The sequence below is a fragment of the Thermobia domestica genome, chromosome 2, assembly GCF_964235325.1.
Source record: "Thermobia domestica chromosome 2, izTheDome1.hap1.1, whole genome shotgun sequence".
Taxonomy (NCBI): Eukaryota; Metazoa; Arthropoda; class Insecta; order Zygentoma; family Lepismatidae; genus Thermobia; species Thermobia domestica.
Window position 1 is genome coordinate 341,974,864 of NC_137455.1, and position 16,123 is coordinate 341,990,986.

The 16,123-nt window shown below is 30.8% G+C and overlaps 1 protein-coding gene across 12 annotated transcripts in view; it reads right to left on the minus strand.

The window, feature by feature from the left end:
- Positions 1-16,123, minus strand: part of bru3 (CUGBP Elav-like family member bruno 3) — a 969,861-nt gene that overhangs the window by 35,989 nt on the left and 917,749 nt on the right. The window lies entirely within an intron of this gene.

Sequence of the window (16,123 nt, forward strand, 5' to 3'; positions counted from 1 at the left end):
AATTCAATATCGTATGTATTTACCTTATCGAAAATAATGAGTCTCTAAATTACAAGAACTGAAGGACATTGATTTCGAAGAAATTAATCAAGCAAATAAAAACAAATATACAAAGATTTTTTATTGTTACAAAGAAAAAAGTTTAGTTCATTCCTGTTCAAAAGGGCCTTAACAGATTTGTAGATTTGTACTGTTTTACAGCGGAATATTGTTAACAGCCTTGATGATTTGAATGCATTTTAGAAACATATTTGTAATGTTTCTTAGAAGTATTATAACTGAAATATTCAACACTGTGTTATCTTATTTTTTTGCAACCAGTAGAAGTAGTATTATGTTATTGTACAAAGATGTTTCCTAAAATCTTGTCGCCTTTTAAATGAATCAACCAGAAATAACCTTTTGTATGCCAAATATTATAACATTATAATATCTTCAAAACAAGATACATTTATTGACCCGTAGTGATTAGTGTAAGAACAATAATGTTTTATATAACCCTGCGACGATCCAATTTAATATGTTCGACAAACTATTTAATATTTTTGAACCACTGCAACGTTTATAAAATGTAGAGTTTGTGTGGACACAGATCATTGAAACATGTTACAAATATATTTCCGAAGTTTCTGAAAGCTGAATTTGAATTCTGCATTCTAAAATGGTGCAAATGCAGCATGATTCTGGTGTCATTGTTGCTAATGAGCAAGTGAACAACGATTTAATTTAATTACTTGTAGAACGTAAGGAACACATTGTAATATATGTAGAAATATCTAACCTTCTTTGTATTCCTGTGTAGATAATGTCATTGCATCAATTTTTTGGTTGCTTTAATCAAGTAAACATTATCAGGATTATAACCATCCTAATTCATACTCTTCAATAAGTTCTTCACATGATTAATTACAACAATACAGTGGAAATAATTGAAATTTCAAATTGCATTGTAGTGTACGCTTCCAGGCTACAAGCTTCCACGCATAGTGAAAATAGTTATTTATCTATATTCAGTACACACCCGGATATGTCCTTCACACTCGGGGAACGACAAATATATCAGACTTGTTCGGCAAAAAATATATTCAGGAGTGAAGGGTGATCACTGATTGTTTATTTTGATTATTTAAATACAAAGGAACGAGCTATTCAAAAATAATAAAGTTTCAAGTACCTGGCTCAAAAATATGACAATAGATGGTTACATGATGAAAATTACTAAGAGGCTACAGCAAGGCGGAAGATTGCACCAAAGAGTGAAATGACTGATAAAGGATCAAAGCATACCTAAAAAGCTAAAATGCTACTTCATAATATGTATTCCTTACCCATAATAACTTACGTTGCAGAAACATGGATGATAGTAATGGAGCAGAATCTAAGTAATAAACATTGATTCGCAAGCATTTTCGGGAAAACAAGTAAATTACATAACAAATGAAATAATTGGCAATATACTCAATTTAATAGAGCTTGAGAACGAGTAGCAAAATATGTGAAACAGCATAAAAAAAAACTATTTTATCTAAGAAGTTTCTAAACGTGAAAATCACAGGAAAGCGATCAGGATGAAAACTAAGAAACAGATGACAAGATAAAGTACAAAAGGATGTAGAAAAAGAGGAATAAAACGTTAAAAAAAATCCAGGATGAAGAATGCAGATTGAAAAAAGTCGTTGCAGAAGCTTCGTATATACTTTGATCCACAGAATGCCAAAATCAAGAATATGAAGATGATTAAGCAAACTTGGACTTTTTCTTTGTATGTAACTTTTCTCTGAATGAGTGTGACCATCTATTGACAACAGCGTTAAGAACTAACATGGTCCAAGATAAATTAAATAATATCCTTAGCAGAGCAAGTAAATAAAGTGTCAGAGGAACGGTTTTTTAAAAAAATAACAATTACGCTATAAATTGTCTTCTTGTTTTCTCTAATTTTATTAAACTCAGTACAAAAATGATGAAAAGAAATTCTATTAGAATTTTATAATACAGTGAGGAACACATTTTAGAACAATAAAAAAAAAAAGTTGAAATTTTAAATACCTGTGGATATCGAAGAAAAAATGAGCCGAAATGCATATATATATTAACGTTCACTCGGGAGAAATTTGTCTGAAATATTAAAGGTTAAGATGTATTTACTACGCCTCATTTATATAGCGGAGTAGTTACGATTTGTTTGGAGGTAGGGAGTCCATTGTTATGTGAGCAATTAAAAAAGCTCTTCTATCGGTTCAAGTCGCTTTTAATTCTAGTATAAATAATGAATATAGACGCGTCTAAGAAGGATATATGACAAATGATGTGATATTTATTTATTTGTAATGGAACTTGCTTTCAATTTGAACGTTGATTTGTTTTAGAGAAATTACAGTCTCCCTACAACAGTTATTATTACAAAGATACTTAAATTCATGTACATGTGTACTTTTTTTTTGCGTGTGTGCGAATCAGTAGTGAGTTCTTAATACATTAAACCTTGACAGTGCAAAGTTTACAAAGCATCACAATATCTGAAAGATAGAGATGTTTAAACTAAAAATATTTATTTACAAGATAGCAAGTATGCAAGTATTTAAACTATTACATTGTTGTAAGATTTCAAGTTTAATAGACACGCATGACCAGATATCAGTTTCGTATCATAGTATATTTCTTTATAATGATGCTTCGTGATGAATGCTGGCCAACATTGAGAAGTCCGTACTGCTTTAGATTATATGATTATATGAGGTGAAATGTAAAGAAATGACTGTGAAGCCAATCTCTAATGTGGGAGGCATGGAGTAGTCAATATAGTTGATATGGTAATTGGCATGACATTGAGAATTAGACATCGAAATAAATGATATTTTAAAGAAAGTAGTCGGCATACTGGTATCAGTACCAATAGAGACGATTACGTACAATTAGATGCCGATATTTATTTTGTAGTAAGCTGTAGTCACTCCCCAGTGTCTTCTAATTGAAACGTTATAACAATAATACGTATGCTCTTTACTTGTGTTGACATAACGGAGATTAGTGTATGTTGAAGGAAAGAAAAAGATTACCATGATTCGCAAATGAAACTTTCCCTTCAATAAAGCCATTATTGAATTTCTTATAACTTTTTTTTTTTAACTAGCTAGTGATAATTCTCAATTACACGTCCACAGAATTTATACAATTCGCAAGGTGGTTGGATATTTCTAAACCTTATATTAATATTATATATATATATATATATATATAATACGATATTAATATTATATATATATATAACGAGATTTTCTTTGAAATGGTACACTTATATGAAGTAAAACGTACGAAGATGTCTTAAATTGATTTGTGTTCTGCATCAATGCTATTTATGAGCGCATTCTTTTTTCTATATACATGTAAAACTACATACTTTTACACTTACTACAGGGTGGGAAAGCATGTAGTAAGAATATTCACAGATGTCTCAATAATAATTAAAAAAAATCAGGTTAAATTAAGAGAACACACTTTATACAACATCAAGAAATGAAAACACACAGAAAAAAAAACTATACATCGTACACAAAGAACTTTCAGGAAGTCTTTTTTTTTATGCTATGGCATAATAGAAGTGCCACAGAAAATAACTTGGGTGTACGAGAGTGCTGTATTTTTTTTAAACACACATATTAATGCATCAAATTGTCACCTGAAATTTGAACTTGAATAGGGAAGTATCTGCTTGTGGCCACGTAATTGACAGGTATAAGAGGGCCTGTAAATAAAGGAGAAGAAATATTTTGATATATCGAAGGATTGTACAACAGATATTTGTAAACATAGAGAGGTTGTTTTTGCTGGTCTGGAATTTGTGCACGTTATACTTTTTTTTTTTTTTTTTTTTTTAAATCCTAATTAAGCCATTTATCGTTATATTATTGGAAATAGCATCTCTATCGGAAAATGTAATATGGATCTCACGAATTTTTCATTTGTAAATCTTTTAATTTGTCTAGATTATAAATTGTTTTTCCAAATTATTAATTTAAAAATTATTTGGTGCACAAATATGATTGTAGAAATATCTTATAATAAAATATTAAAATCTTGTAAAGTTATTTGTACTTTCATAAATATGCGGGGAAATCTTAAAATAAATAGTTGTGTCTTTTAAATAGCTATTTTATCACTTAGGTTCCATTATAAGATATCAATTATTTATGTACTGTATTCAAACATATAAATATTCTTAATTGTATGTTCTAATATACTAAATATATATACTTATATAGATTTATGTGCAGTTTTATAGTATTATTAATTAACATCGTGACGATAGTTAATTCATTTTTGCATTTTATCGAGCACTCATACACAGAAGCTATTTATAACTGTCAGCACTTTGTGAACTAATTCCCTTAAAGAAAAAAAAAGTAACTTAATAATGATAATAGCCATAGGTAAAACAGTATATTAAAATTCACTTTGATTTTAGGTTTTGTAATAAACTGACACAAAGAAGCAGAAGAATAAAGTATGTTATATCTTATATATGTTGTATGATATCTAAGCTAGTAACCATATTTAATATACAGGGTTTTCCGGGAGTAAACTGATAAACTTCGCATATGTATTTAGGTCCTCAACACACGAAAAAACTTTATGAAATTGGTCGGAAACGCCTAATTCCGGAAATGGAGCGAATTTAAAGTAATTGAGTGGAATTGGTCGTAGGATGGTTACAATGAATAAAATTTCTCATACGTATTCAAGATTTCATACAGGATAATAATTTTATCTGCGAGTTTGGTCGAAAACGCCTGATTACCGAAATGAGGCCAATTTAAGGTAATCACTCTACAACCAATTCCACTAATTACCAGTAACGTAACTAAGGAGGGACAAAGGAGGCTTGTGCCTTAGGCGTTGGCTTGGGCGAGGCAAAACTGGGCAAATATTTATTTTCACTTAAGGCAAGGCAAGGAGTTTTAGCAAATTAAAGACAATCAAAAATTACTTCAGAAACTTAGCAGGACAGCAACGACTCACCAACTTTAGGATCATATCCACAGAGCATAAGTTAGCTTCAAAACTATCCTTTGAGGACATTGTAAAAACCTTTGCAGCCAAAAGAGCCCGCGAAGTTACATTTTAATTTCCAGGTTTTTATCTTTTCATTTAACTTGCATCGATTTAAGAGATTTGCAAAATGTCTGAGTATAATACTCGAGACAACAGCTTGACCGTTTGTGATAATTAAATACTATATTCTAAAGCAACAGACTGTTGATTCATTCTACATATATGGACATCCCGATATAATTCCAAAAACATTGTGATTTGCAGTTATTATGATAAAACTATAAGAATAGGTCACAAGCATGCTACTCTCAGATTATTTGGCAATCAAATACTGATTAGTTTGGTGTTATGTTGTATTAAAAATTAAATTATGTACTGTAATTTTGAAATCAATTTTTACCACTTTAAGATAAAATGGAATAGGAGAATTACTGTGTGACGCCAATATTAGGGGTAGTCGGGGAGCATTTTGGTTTGGTTGATCAGGAAGGGGGCAGGTGCTAAGGTGAGTTCTTGAACCGGGCGACAACTAACCTTGTTGAGTCACTGCTAATTACCTTAAATTAATCTTCGTAACTAGGCATTTCCAACCAAAACTCCTATATAAACTATTTTCTTACATTGATGTCCTAAATACGTATGCAAATTTCGTCAGTTGTTTTACTCAGTGTAGCTACCCTACAACCAATTCTACTAATTACTTTCTATTGACTCGATCTCTGTAATTAGGTGTTTTGGCCAAACTCAGATATAAACTTGGGGGGCGCGGTGGCTCAGTGGTAGAGCGTTCACCTCCGGTGCTTGGGGTCCCTGGTTCGATCCCAACTCACGCCGTGTGGACTTTGTGGCGGACAAACAACGTGCTCGTGGGTTTTCTCGAGGTTCTCCCGTTTCCTCCCACTTTCTTCATTCCACCATTTCACTCATTTCTCATCATCACCGTCTCCTTTAGCCTAACCGGCATAACTGTGGGACGTAAAACTCAAATATTTCATTTCATTTCAGATATAAACTTTTTTTCTTGTATCGAGATTGTGAGCACATTTTAAAAGTTTGTCGGTTTATTCCCGAAACAATCTGTATGTATTCGGTTAAAATAGAATCAGTCAGGAATTTATTACAAATAATATTTAAGGTGACAAAAATTCAGTTACTGCATGAATAAATGCATAAATGTGAAGGTGAATTTGTAGACAAAAGAATTGCACTTACCAAACAAAATACTTGAGTGCAGTGTTAAATAAACGTATGATATACACATATTTATTAAATTTTAAATATAGTTTTAAAATTGTTCTCTATGACTTTCTCTTTCTTGGAGAAATTGGTGCGCAATTATAATGTACAACTATCTGAGATATTTTTATATAAGGTATCTCCTAATAGATACAAGGAATTGTAACTCTGAGTGAAATATTAGAAAATAAATTTACATATACTAAAAGAAATACTTTAGAGTCATTAAGACAAAATAATTGATGTTACAACGCTAGAAAATTAATAGTAATTTTATTCCTTTTAAACATAAAATAGGTTCGTTCACTCTTTGTAAATGTAGAAAAGAAAATAGCAAAACCAAAAAATATAAAATTAAAAAATCTGAGATTATTGTTTTATTGATTTAAGATATTAGATACAATAAATCTATCTATGAAAAGCTTTGGGAGACAGACAAAAGATGATTATTAATGGTTCTTTTGTTTTCTTAATTGAATCTTCTGCTTCAAGACGTATAGTAACTTTATATATATATATATATATATATATATATATATATATATATATATATATATATTTATTTTATCAGATCATGACTCCAGTGATGAAGTGACTATATCACTTTCTTTTCTGTTCTATTCTTACCAGCTGTTTAAGTATATCGATCATGCAAAAAGATTCGTTTTTTTTCTGTCTACTCTGCTATCATTAAAGAGGGAAAAACGGAGGAATAGAAAGAAAAAGGGGAAACGATACGTTAGCTCTGTCTCTGTCCAAATTCGCATTGTTTTGATCAGCGAATATCAACACGAAAGCTTTGTTCCACTGTGATATTCGTATTCCTACCTTAATTCTCACCACAACTTTCTTAATCCCTGCTGGTACGCCAAGTGCGATTTTCTCTGTTCCTTCTGGCAATGGGCTGGTCCCTTCTGCATATTTAATCCATTTATATTATTAACGGAATGATTTATCTAACGAGTATCATCAAGAAAACACCATAAAATGCTTTGAGACTATAAAAGAGTATATTAGCCTCTATAGACTGACCAGCCAAAATATTATAAGCATCTACCTATTATTTGGTACGTCCACCTTTGGGTCATAGGATAACAGCAATGTGGTTTTGAATGGAAGCAATGAGGTCTTGGTAAGTGGCTGGATGCATATGCACAGACAAGTTTTTAAATTCCTGTAAATTCCGCGGAGAAAAACAATGAGATCAGACCTGACGTTCAATGATATCCCGAAAGTTCATTTGGGAGAATATTGCGGCAGTTAAAATTCACCACTGTCCTCTCCGAACCACTGCAGCACAACGTTAACTTTGTGACAAGGAGTGTTGTTCTACTGAAAGATGCCATTACCAGTTGAAAATATGGGCCACATGAATGAGGGTACATGATCAGGAATGACCTGCCGATAGCTAGGAGCCCTCCACACGCGCTGTTGGGTTCATGGATGACCATGTGAAGGTTCTCTAAATAATATTAGAGTCATTACCGGTCCATTGTCGTCCTGCTCGGCACATCTCGAGCAGCTATTCTTCTGAAAAAACAATGGACGGATTTAGACTCGACGAATGATGTGATGAAGACAATATCGTGGTTCATCGGACCATGCAGCGTTGTCCAATTGCCAGTGCTGTGCCGTTAACATTGATAAACATGTAGGATATCAGATGCGAAGCCAATACCTAAGAATGTATGGTAAATTGTGTGCTCAAACGTACTCCTGCTTTGTCCACTGCTAAAGTCTGCTGTTAATTGTGCCACAGTTTGCGCCATATCTTGTTGAACCAGCCTCCATATTCAACGACGTTCGACATTTTTAATGAGGGTTGGCACAACGAAAGCATGTCTTGTGGTTTGATGCTGGTTTTCAGCATCTTTTTCTTACCTTTGGAAGACACTAATATGGTATCTCACGAACATTCGACAAATTGCACTGTTTACGAGATGCTTCCTCCCAGTCGCCTGATCATCACAATCTGGCTACAATCAAACTCTGATATGTCGCAGATCTTTCCTATTCTACGCACAAGCATCATGCAGACTGATCGACCGAGGTCTCTATCATCGTCTGGCGAGCGCCTCTCTTGTGCCTCATGCTCTTACGTCAGCCCAATGATTTCGTTCAAAAAATCGGATGGTCATAACATTTTGCCTGATGAGTGTATTTTAATGGAATTATTAATATGTGCGGTTTAGATTGTTCATTTTTAAATAAATGCTTTCTCTATCATCATAAATGTTTCTTATATCAATGACAGATATTCACAAAATAGCGTATCTCGTGTGAAAGTTTTAGGACTACACCACTGGTAGTTTTAATAATTAAAAGCCAAACATAAATATTGATTCCTTATCAGAAGATATTAGTGTAGGTGAATAGTTAATATAAAACTTAATTGATGATTTTACTGCAGCAATAAGCTAAGTCACTGTCTTTTTTCTTATTTTAAAGTGCAAATAAATCTATTTCAATCGCCACAATTATAGAACAAATACATCCTACTACACATTATTATAATAATTTGTTGCAATATGAAAGTAAATGTATTTTCTCGAATAAGACATTTGTAAGGAACTACATTCATTTGCATAGTGACGCAATTCATCTGAATTGTACTGATTTTAGCAAGCTGCCATTAATATGATGTTTTCATAATTTTAATTGTGGAGGTTTTGCCCAGCTTTCTAAGATATGTAAATTTGAAAACTGTTCCATCAGTGCCCTGCGTTACTCAAATCAGGTATCAGAAATTTCAGTTAAGATAACTGATATCTCCTTATCGTTCTGACATAATCAATTCTAAGACGTTTGGAGACCTTAAGAACAATTATTTTCAAGAACAATCAGAAGTAAATACTAAAACCAAACCAAATCACTTGGCATAACGGCCCACTTGTAAGCCTAAACCTGTCCCAGTGCCATCTGCTAGGGACCGGCTGAACTACGAACAGCCTAGTGGCGATGCTCTGTCCCTAGTGGGCGTACCAGGAGCTTTCTAGACGTAGGGGCCGTCTCATCTTGTTTTCACACGACTCCCCAATTTGTCTCACGACGCTAGGTGGACGCCGAAAGTTGTGAAGCACCGGCCAGGTATCGAACCCGAGACCACGCGGATATGAATCCAACCACTAGACGATGGTGTCCCCGATATATGGTAATTTTAGCCAATACGTTTTGGATAGAGACATTATATAAATATGGTTGAAACTAGTAGCTTCTCATATATTTATGCTAAACAACTCCTCAATCTGTGGTTGCAAATTTGAACAACACAAGATGTTCAACACTTTCCGAAAGTGTTCTTTATGTAAACATACTTGAGAAAAGATATTTTAGTGCAAGATATATATGTCTTATTTGTATTGATTTTGTACGGTGATTGAGGTGATCGTAAAACAAATGAATATGTAGTTGAGTCAATGTACTTCGTCTAACAAGAATCTGATAACAATTTCAGGAAATAAATATGATGCAAGGTGTTAATATACTAGTTAGTTGGATACTATTATAACAGTTGATGTGTGGCGCGAGGAAGATTCTTGTGCTTAACGAGAATTACCGGTGGAAAGTTTACTGTCTCTGTTATCAAAGTTGCAATAAACATAGATTCAAATTCATTGTATACTGCCTAAATATTAAATTCTAGTTTAGAGGGGGTTCTCTTTAAGTGTTAAACTTCACATTCGATATTGTTACCAGGAATTCAGCTTCTGGGCAGAGAAATTTAAATTTTGATTCAAGCTTCAGCCTTTAACGAGAAATTGTACAGAATTAAATTATCAATTATGCTTCGCATAAGTAATTTTATAAGACAAATGTACGTTTAATAATAGGAAAAAACCTTACCTTCAAAAAGCTTCTATTATTAACATTCTGATAATTTCAATTTTCTTCGTCTTTTTCATAAGCTTACGAAACGAGATTAAATTCAACAAAATTAAGTTAAACAATATAAGGACAGTATTTGTTTATGCCATTACAAAGCCTATAGCATATCACAAAATATCTTCTTTGGTATGATATAAAATAACCATAAAAATCACTGAGATTTTAATTAATTCTATTGCTAGAAACGCTCAAATTCAGATGAAATTTTTGATAAAACTTACACGAATGAATTAAATTGGTTATCATGGTGACCGTATCAAGTAATTATAACAAACATATTTTTAAAATGTGCGAATACATTATATTAGACATTTAATACTTGTTCAATAATGAAGAAATCTTGTAAAATCGTTCTGTAACGGAAGAAGTCTTACAGAAATTATAATTTTCAAAATATGTATTGTGTTAGTGTTTAAAAACCAATCACTGATTTCACCAACATACGTTAAATATAATTTGTTTACCTGCTTAACTAAAGATTGCGTAAAATTATACAATCCCGTTAAGCTAAGTAAGTGATTATGAAAATAGCGGAGGTTGAGAAAAAAGCAATTTTCTTAATAAGACACTAAATAGTATTTAATAACATATCAATATCGATAAATGTAGCGTTAATACTTATGAATTTGATCCATCAATCACGTACATAGTTATCTTGCACTGATATACAAATGATAGTGCTTCTCTATTTTAAATATATATTTTTAATTCATATACAGTTCTTTACACCAAGCTTGAAGCAACTTGGAATCATTTTATGATTTTTTGAACCTTCGGCAATAATGTTATTGCCACCTATGCCTTTGTTGGTCCCTTAATTGGTTCTAATGTTTAGAACCTGAATGTTACATACTCAGTACAGTGTTGTAATTATATATATATATATATATATATATATATATATATATACGGGAATTATATATATAATCGAAATTTTATAAAAGAAAAATTAAGTTCTAATTGAAATACTTTCAAGAGAAAAATAAGTTATAATTAAACATGATCAAAAAATCAATAGCATGATTAAAAATTCTATAAATATATTTTTAACGCCTGTAGGTAAAACATTACTATCTGAGTAATTTGATTTCAAAGATTTTGGATACTACATTTTTTAAAATATTATTTTAAACGCAAATAGTTATCGAAGTACAGTAACATTAATAGGAAACGATAAGAAGATCATAATCTTATCAAAAGTATTCTAATATCGTTATATTTATCAGCATAAAAACAGAACAACATATAATATAGATGTGAGATAAATAAACAATTAATACTTTTCAACCAACTATACGATCCTCAACTACATTTCATAGAACTATCTCTAACTATAATGTTATGTACTAATTATAATAACTTATTACTAACATGTTTACAATATATGAGGCAAACAAACAAGAGAAAGGAAATACAGTTTGAAACTTACCTAAGTGACAAAATGGTAAACTGAAGTTACAAAATAAGCAGATCTACTTTTGCTTTAATGTCAAAAATTCCAGAAAAGCTTTATATTTAAATGCGCTCTAATTTCTTAATACTGTTTCTTTTTAATCTCTTTTCAGTGTATAATTCAACATATGTATAGTAATATTAAAATTAACTTAACTTTACATTGGTAACAATTGCACGTTTGGAAGGGATTTGTTGAATCTAACATTAATTGTAAAACTCTTATATATAATTTAAATTTAGATAAATATATTACGCTATAATTTAAGTAAGTAGTTTATGAGTATAGTAAAATTATACAGGGTATTTCAAAACAACACCGACAACGTTTGGGAGGAGATTCCTAACACCAAGATAAGACGAAAAGTATAGACCAACCTTGGTGCACAAATGCTTCCTTTCGGAGTTATAGCCCGCCGAAAACATGGGAAAAAAAATTAACTTTAAAGATTCATAGCTCCAAAAATATGGAACCTACCGTAGTCGGGTCAAGACTTCACTTAGGAACTAATACGTGCCCTATCCAGAAATACATGTTTCAGAATCCTAAGGTACTCACGCACAAATTTTTATAGAGGAAGTTTGGCTACGGGCATATAACTTGAAGTACTCACTAACTACCTCTTTAAAAATTGACGCGGAAGTACCGCAGGATTGTCAAACTTAGATTTGGATAGGGCACATACTAGTACCTAAGTGAAATCTTGACCCGACTACGGTAGGTTTCATAGTTTTGAAGCTATGAACCTCTAAAGTTCAATTTTTTATGTTTTCGGCAGCCTATAACTCCGAAAGGAAGCATTTGTGCACCAAGGTTGGTCTATACTTTTTGTTTTATCTTGGTATCTGGAATCACCTCGCAAACGTTGTCGGTGTTGTTTTAAAACACTCTCCCATAAGCAATGATATACATTATAAAATTAAGAGGGTTATTCTATATTTTATTTTCTACGTTTTATGCATGAAATCAATCAGAAATAAGGCATGAAACTTACAGCAGGAGCTATAAATCATATTTACTATGTTTGAATTAGATATTCTTTACTTAAAAGCTTTTATTCTTTCATACCTGTGCACAGATATCGAATGAAAAATACTAACAATTATGTAGTGTCATTCGCCAACAGTGGAATACTATATATATACTTTATATATATATCGTTTACTGAGTGACAATTTCTCATAATAGTTCGTTCTTTTGAAGCATCACATTTGAATAAATTAATCGCCAATTCATTACAGTACGGATGAATAACTTACTATAAAAACGATTGAAATTCATAGAGTAATTTAGTCCATTATTTTCTCTTGAGGAGAAATACATTTCTTAATAATCATTTACGTAAAATATTTATTGTATTGAGTATTCGGTAACTCATATTTATAATGTTTACGAAACAAGTAAGCAAAATCCCTTCTAAACTGCTGTAAATAATGACTTAACTATAAGGTAATTATATCCCTACCTGTAAACATTTCCAATAAAATGCAAGCATTAATATCTTTATATTTATATAGTGCACTAATTTGCCTAAATTCTAATTACAGCAAACTATTATGTATTATAAAGAAATACAAACATGACAAAAGCAGACTACTACAAAATATGTTATTTAAAACTTCACATTACAATATACTTTATTTTAATTTATTAATATCCCTAGTAGCACCGAATTGAAAGCCAACGTTGATCAAAAGAAGGGAAACTAATATGTTTGATCGTTTGGTCATCATATACTCTAACAACCAGATTTTAAACCAATTTTTCAGGAAAGGCTGGCAGAATCATAGATTGCAAAATACAATGCCAACAACTTGCAGTTGTTCCAGTATAGACTAAGAGATGGCAAACATACCAATGATTCCGTCTATTTGCTGGAAGCCCAACCATACGTGCTACTTGGGATATTGCGAATGTTTAAATAATCTTAAAATATTAAAATATGGAAGATTGTACATTGACAACATGCTTGTATATTTGTATCATTCGAGATTTTTGAAAGTGCGAACGATCTTTTTCACTGTTTCACCTAATATTGTATATTTAATAAAGAATTACTTGAGAAGCTCCAACAATTACTAATACAGAATATACATACACATATTGTAATGTATATTTATAAGTTTATTAATTTTGATTCTAACTATGGAATTCACTGTACGTATGGTCTTATAAAAAAAGTTATAAATTATATGCTCATATTCATCATGCTGTATAGGATGATTTAGAAATATTTCTATACAGCATATTAACTGTACTAACGAATGCTATACAATATATTAAATAGTGATAATAACATTCGAACATAAACTTGTGTTATTATGATAGTCGATCTGTTAACAGATCTATTTATCAATAGAGGAAAAAATGTCTTTTATGAATAATAGTAATATGACCATATATTTAAATTCATTTGTTTTATTTCCCTTAATATTCTTCCCTATTCTATTTCTTCTTAAGTTAAATTGAGATGCAACAAAAATGGAACAAGATATAGTATAATTTTGGAAAATAATCGTCTTTGAACTTAATAATACAAGATGAGGTCATAAATTACTTTAAAACTTGTATTATACTTGTTTCAATTCATGTTAAAATTAAAATAATTCCATATTCGAACTAAAAGGTTATTCGAATAATAGTTTGAATAGTTCTTTTAGCAAAACAACTTTTTGAATAAATACATATCCTAATACTAAATAGTAGACCAAACACTTATTTGAGCTAGCAATATTCGAATTATGCCAGAACAGTTAGCAGAATAATAGTAGCTAAGTTAATTGAAAGCTCTGTTGCATCTTAAGAGCCTAACATACTAAAAATCATAAATTCTCTTTCATTTTTCTTTTGTTTGTTTTTCATAAGTGAAAGAAGATAATGAAATGCAACTTAACACAATCATAGATAGTGTTATTCTGCAACAGAAAATATGAACCTGAAGAATTTTCAGTGTTGCCATCCATAGAAATCCCCAAAATCTAAGTTAGGGCAGCGATTAGAGGAACGAACCCAATTGAATTTGGTTACGTATCATATTGTCTTGGAATCTTGTGAACTATTTTTTTAAATAATAGTTGTATTTAGTTTGTAATAAACAAAATAGTTTTAACATACAATATTAAAATGAAATAATAATGTTACTTAAAAAGTAGTTCACAGAATACCAAAACAACACAATACGTGATCAAATGCAGTTGAGTTCGTTTCTTTAGTCGCTGCTTTAACTTAAATTTTTGGGGAAATGTTATTCTGGCAAACATTGGAATTTTTATGAATAGCAACACTGAAAATTCTTCAGGTTCATATTTTCTGTTGTAGAGTAACATTATCTATGATTGTGATAAATTGCATTTCATTATCTTCCCTCACTTATGAAAAACAAACGAAAGAAAAATGGTAAATTTTGTATTATTTTTAGTATGTCAGGCTTTTAAGTTCAATGAATTCCTGCACGGCAAAGTATGTTAAAAGCATTAATAATTTTTTTCCATATCATTTTGAAAAAAATTAAGAAGTAATATTTGCAAAATGAATTATATAATTCAATACATTAAGTGAGTTCAAAAAAAGTAAGTTAAAAAAAAAACGAGGTGTTACAGAAGAATCTTAGTAATATTTCAAAATTGACAGTCATATGATAGAATTTACATACTAGTAGTATTTGTAGTTGCTGTATTTGATTTACTTTTTAACAGTTTACATGTATATCCTAAAAGTCCAAGTATTTCTTCTGTTTTCTTTAGCTAGAAAATATAGTTTAATGAGACATTTGGTTAATGGTTTTCCATGATTAATACTTTTTCGAGATATAAAGTAATAAAAATTTAAAAAGAAATACTTAAACATTACGAATCAGCTTGCTATGTAAAGGAATTTTCAATGTACAACCTTAATTAAGCTTGGAAAATAATTTAAAATTATAACTAACTAGCTTAGTAGAAGGTTACACTACACCATATATATATGATTATTGATTCATGTATCAAAAATTTATGATTTATTGCATATAATATTCTTATGTAAAAAAAAAGTTTGTATATCACATACTACTGTTGAAAATACCAAAAAGCCAAAAGCAGTTTTTGTCATTTTATGAATTTATTTTATGTGTACTTTTTTTTGTTTTTGATTTTGTAAAAGCTCACTGAAGTTATACACAAAAGCATAAATTAAAAGAAAAGCCACAACCACAGCTAACAAAAACATTAAACAGGACGCAAATACGTTAAGTGCAGAATACGAACAAAATGCTACCAACAAACAACAAGGCAAACCAGAACAAAATGCATTACACATTAGTACTAGCGTACTGGTATACATTCACATAACCATGTATACACGTTATGTAAATATGGAGATATGTATATAGATATATATACTTTATAAGCACATCCACCCCGCCAACCCATACATACGTGTGACTATACTAACTATTTGCTTTATATAAGAATCTACATATTCGTATATTCTATAGAGACTACATTTTTACATCCATGG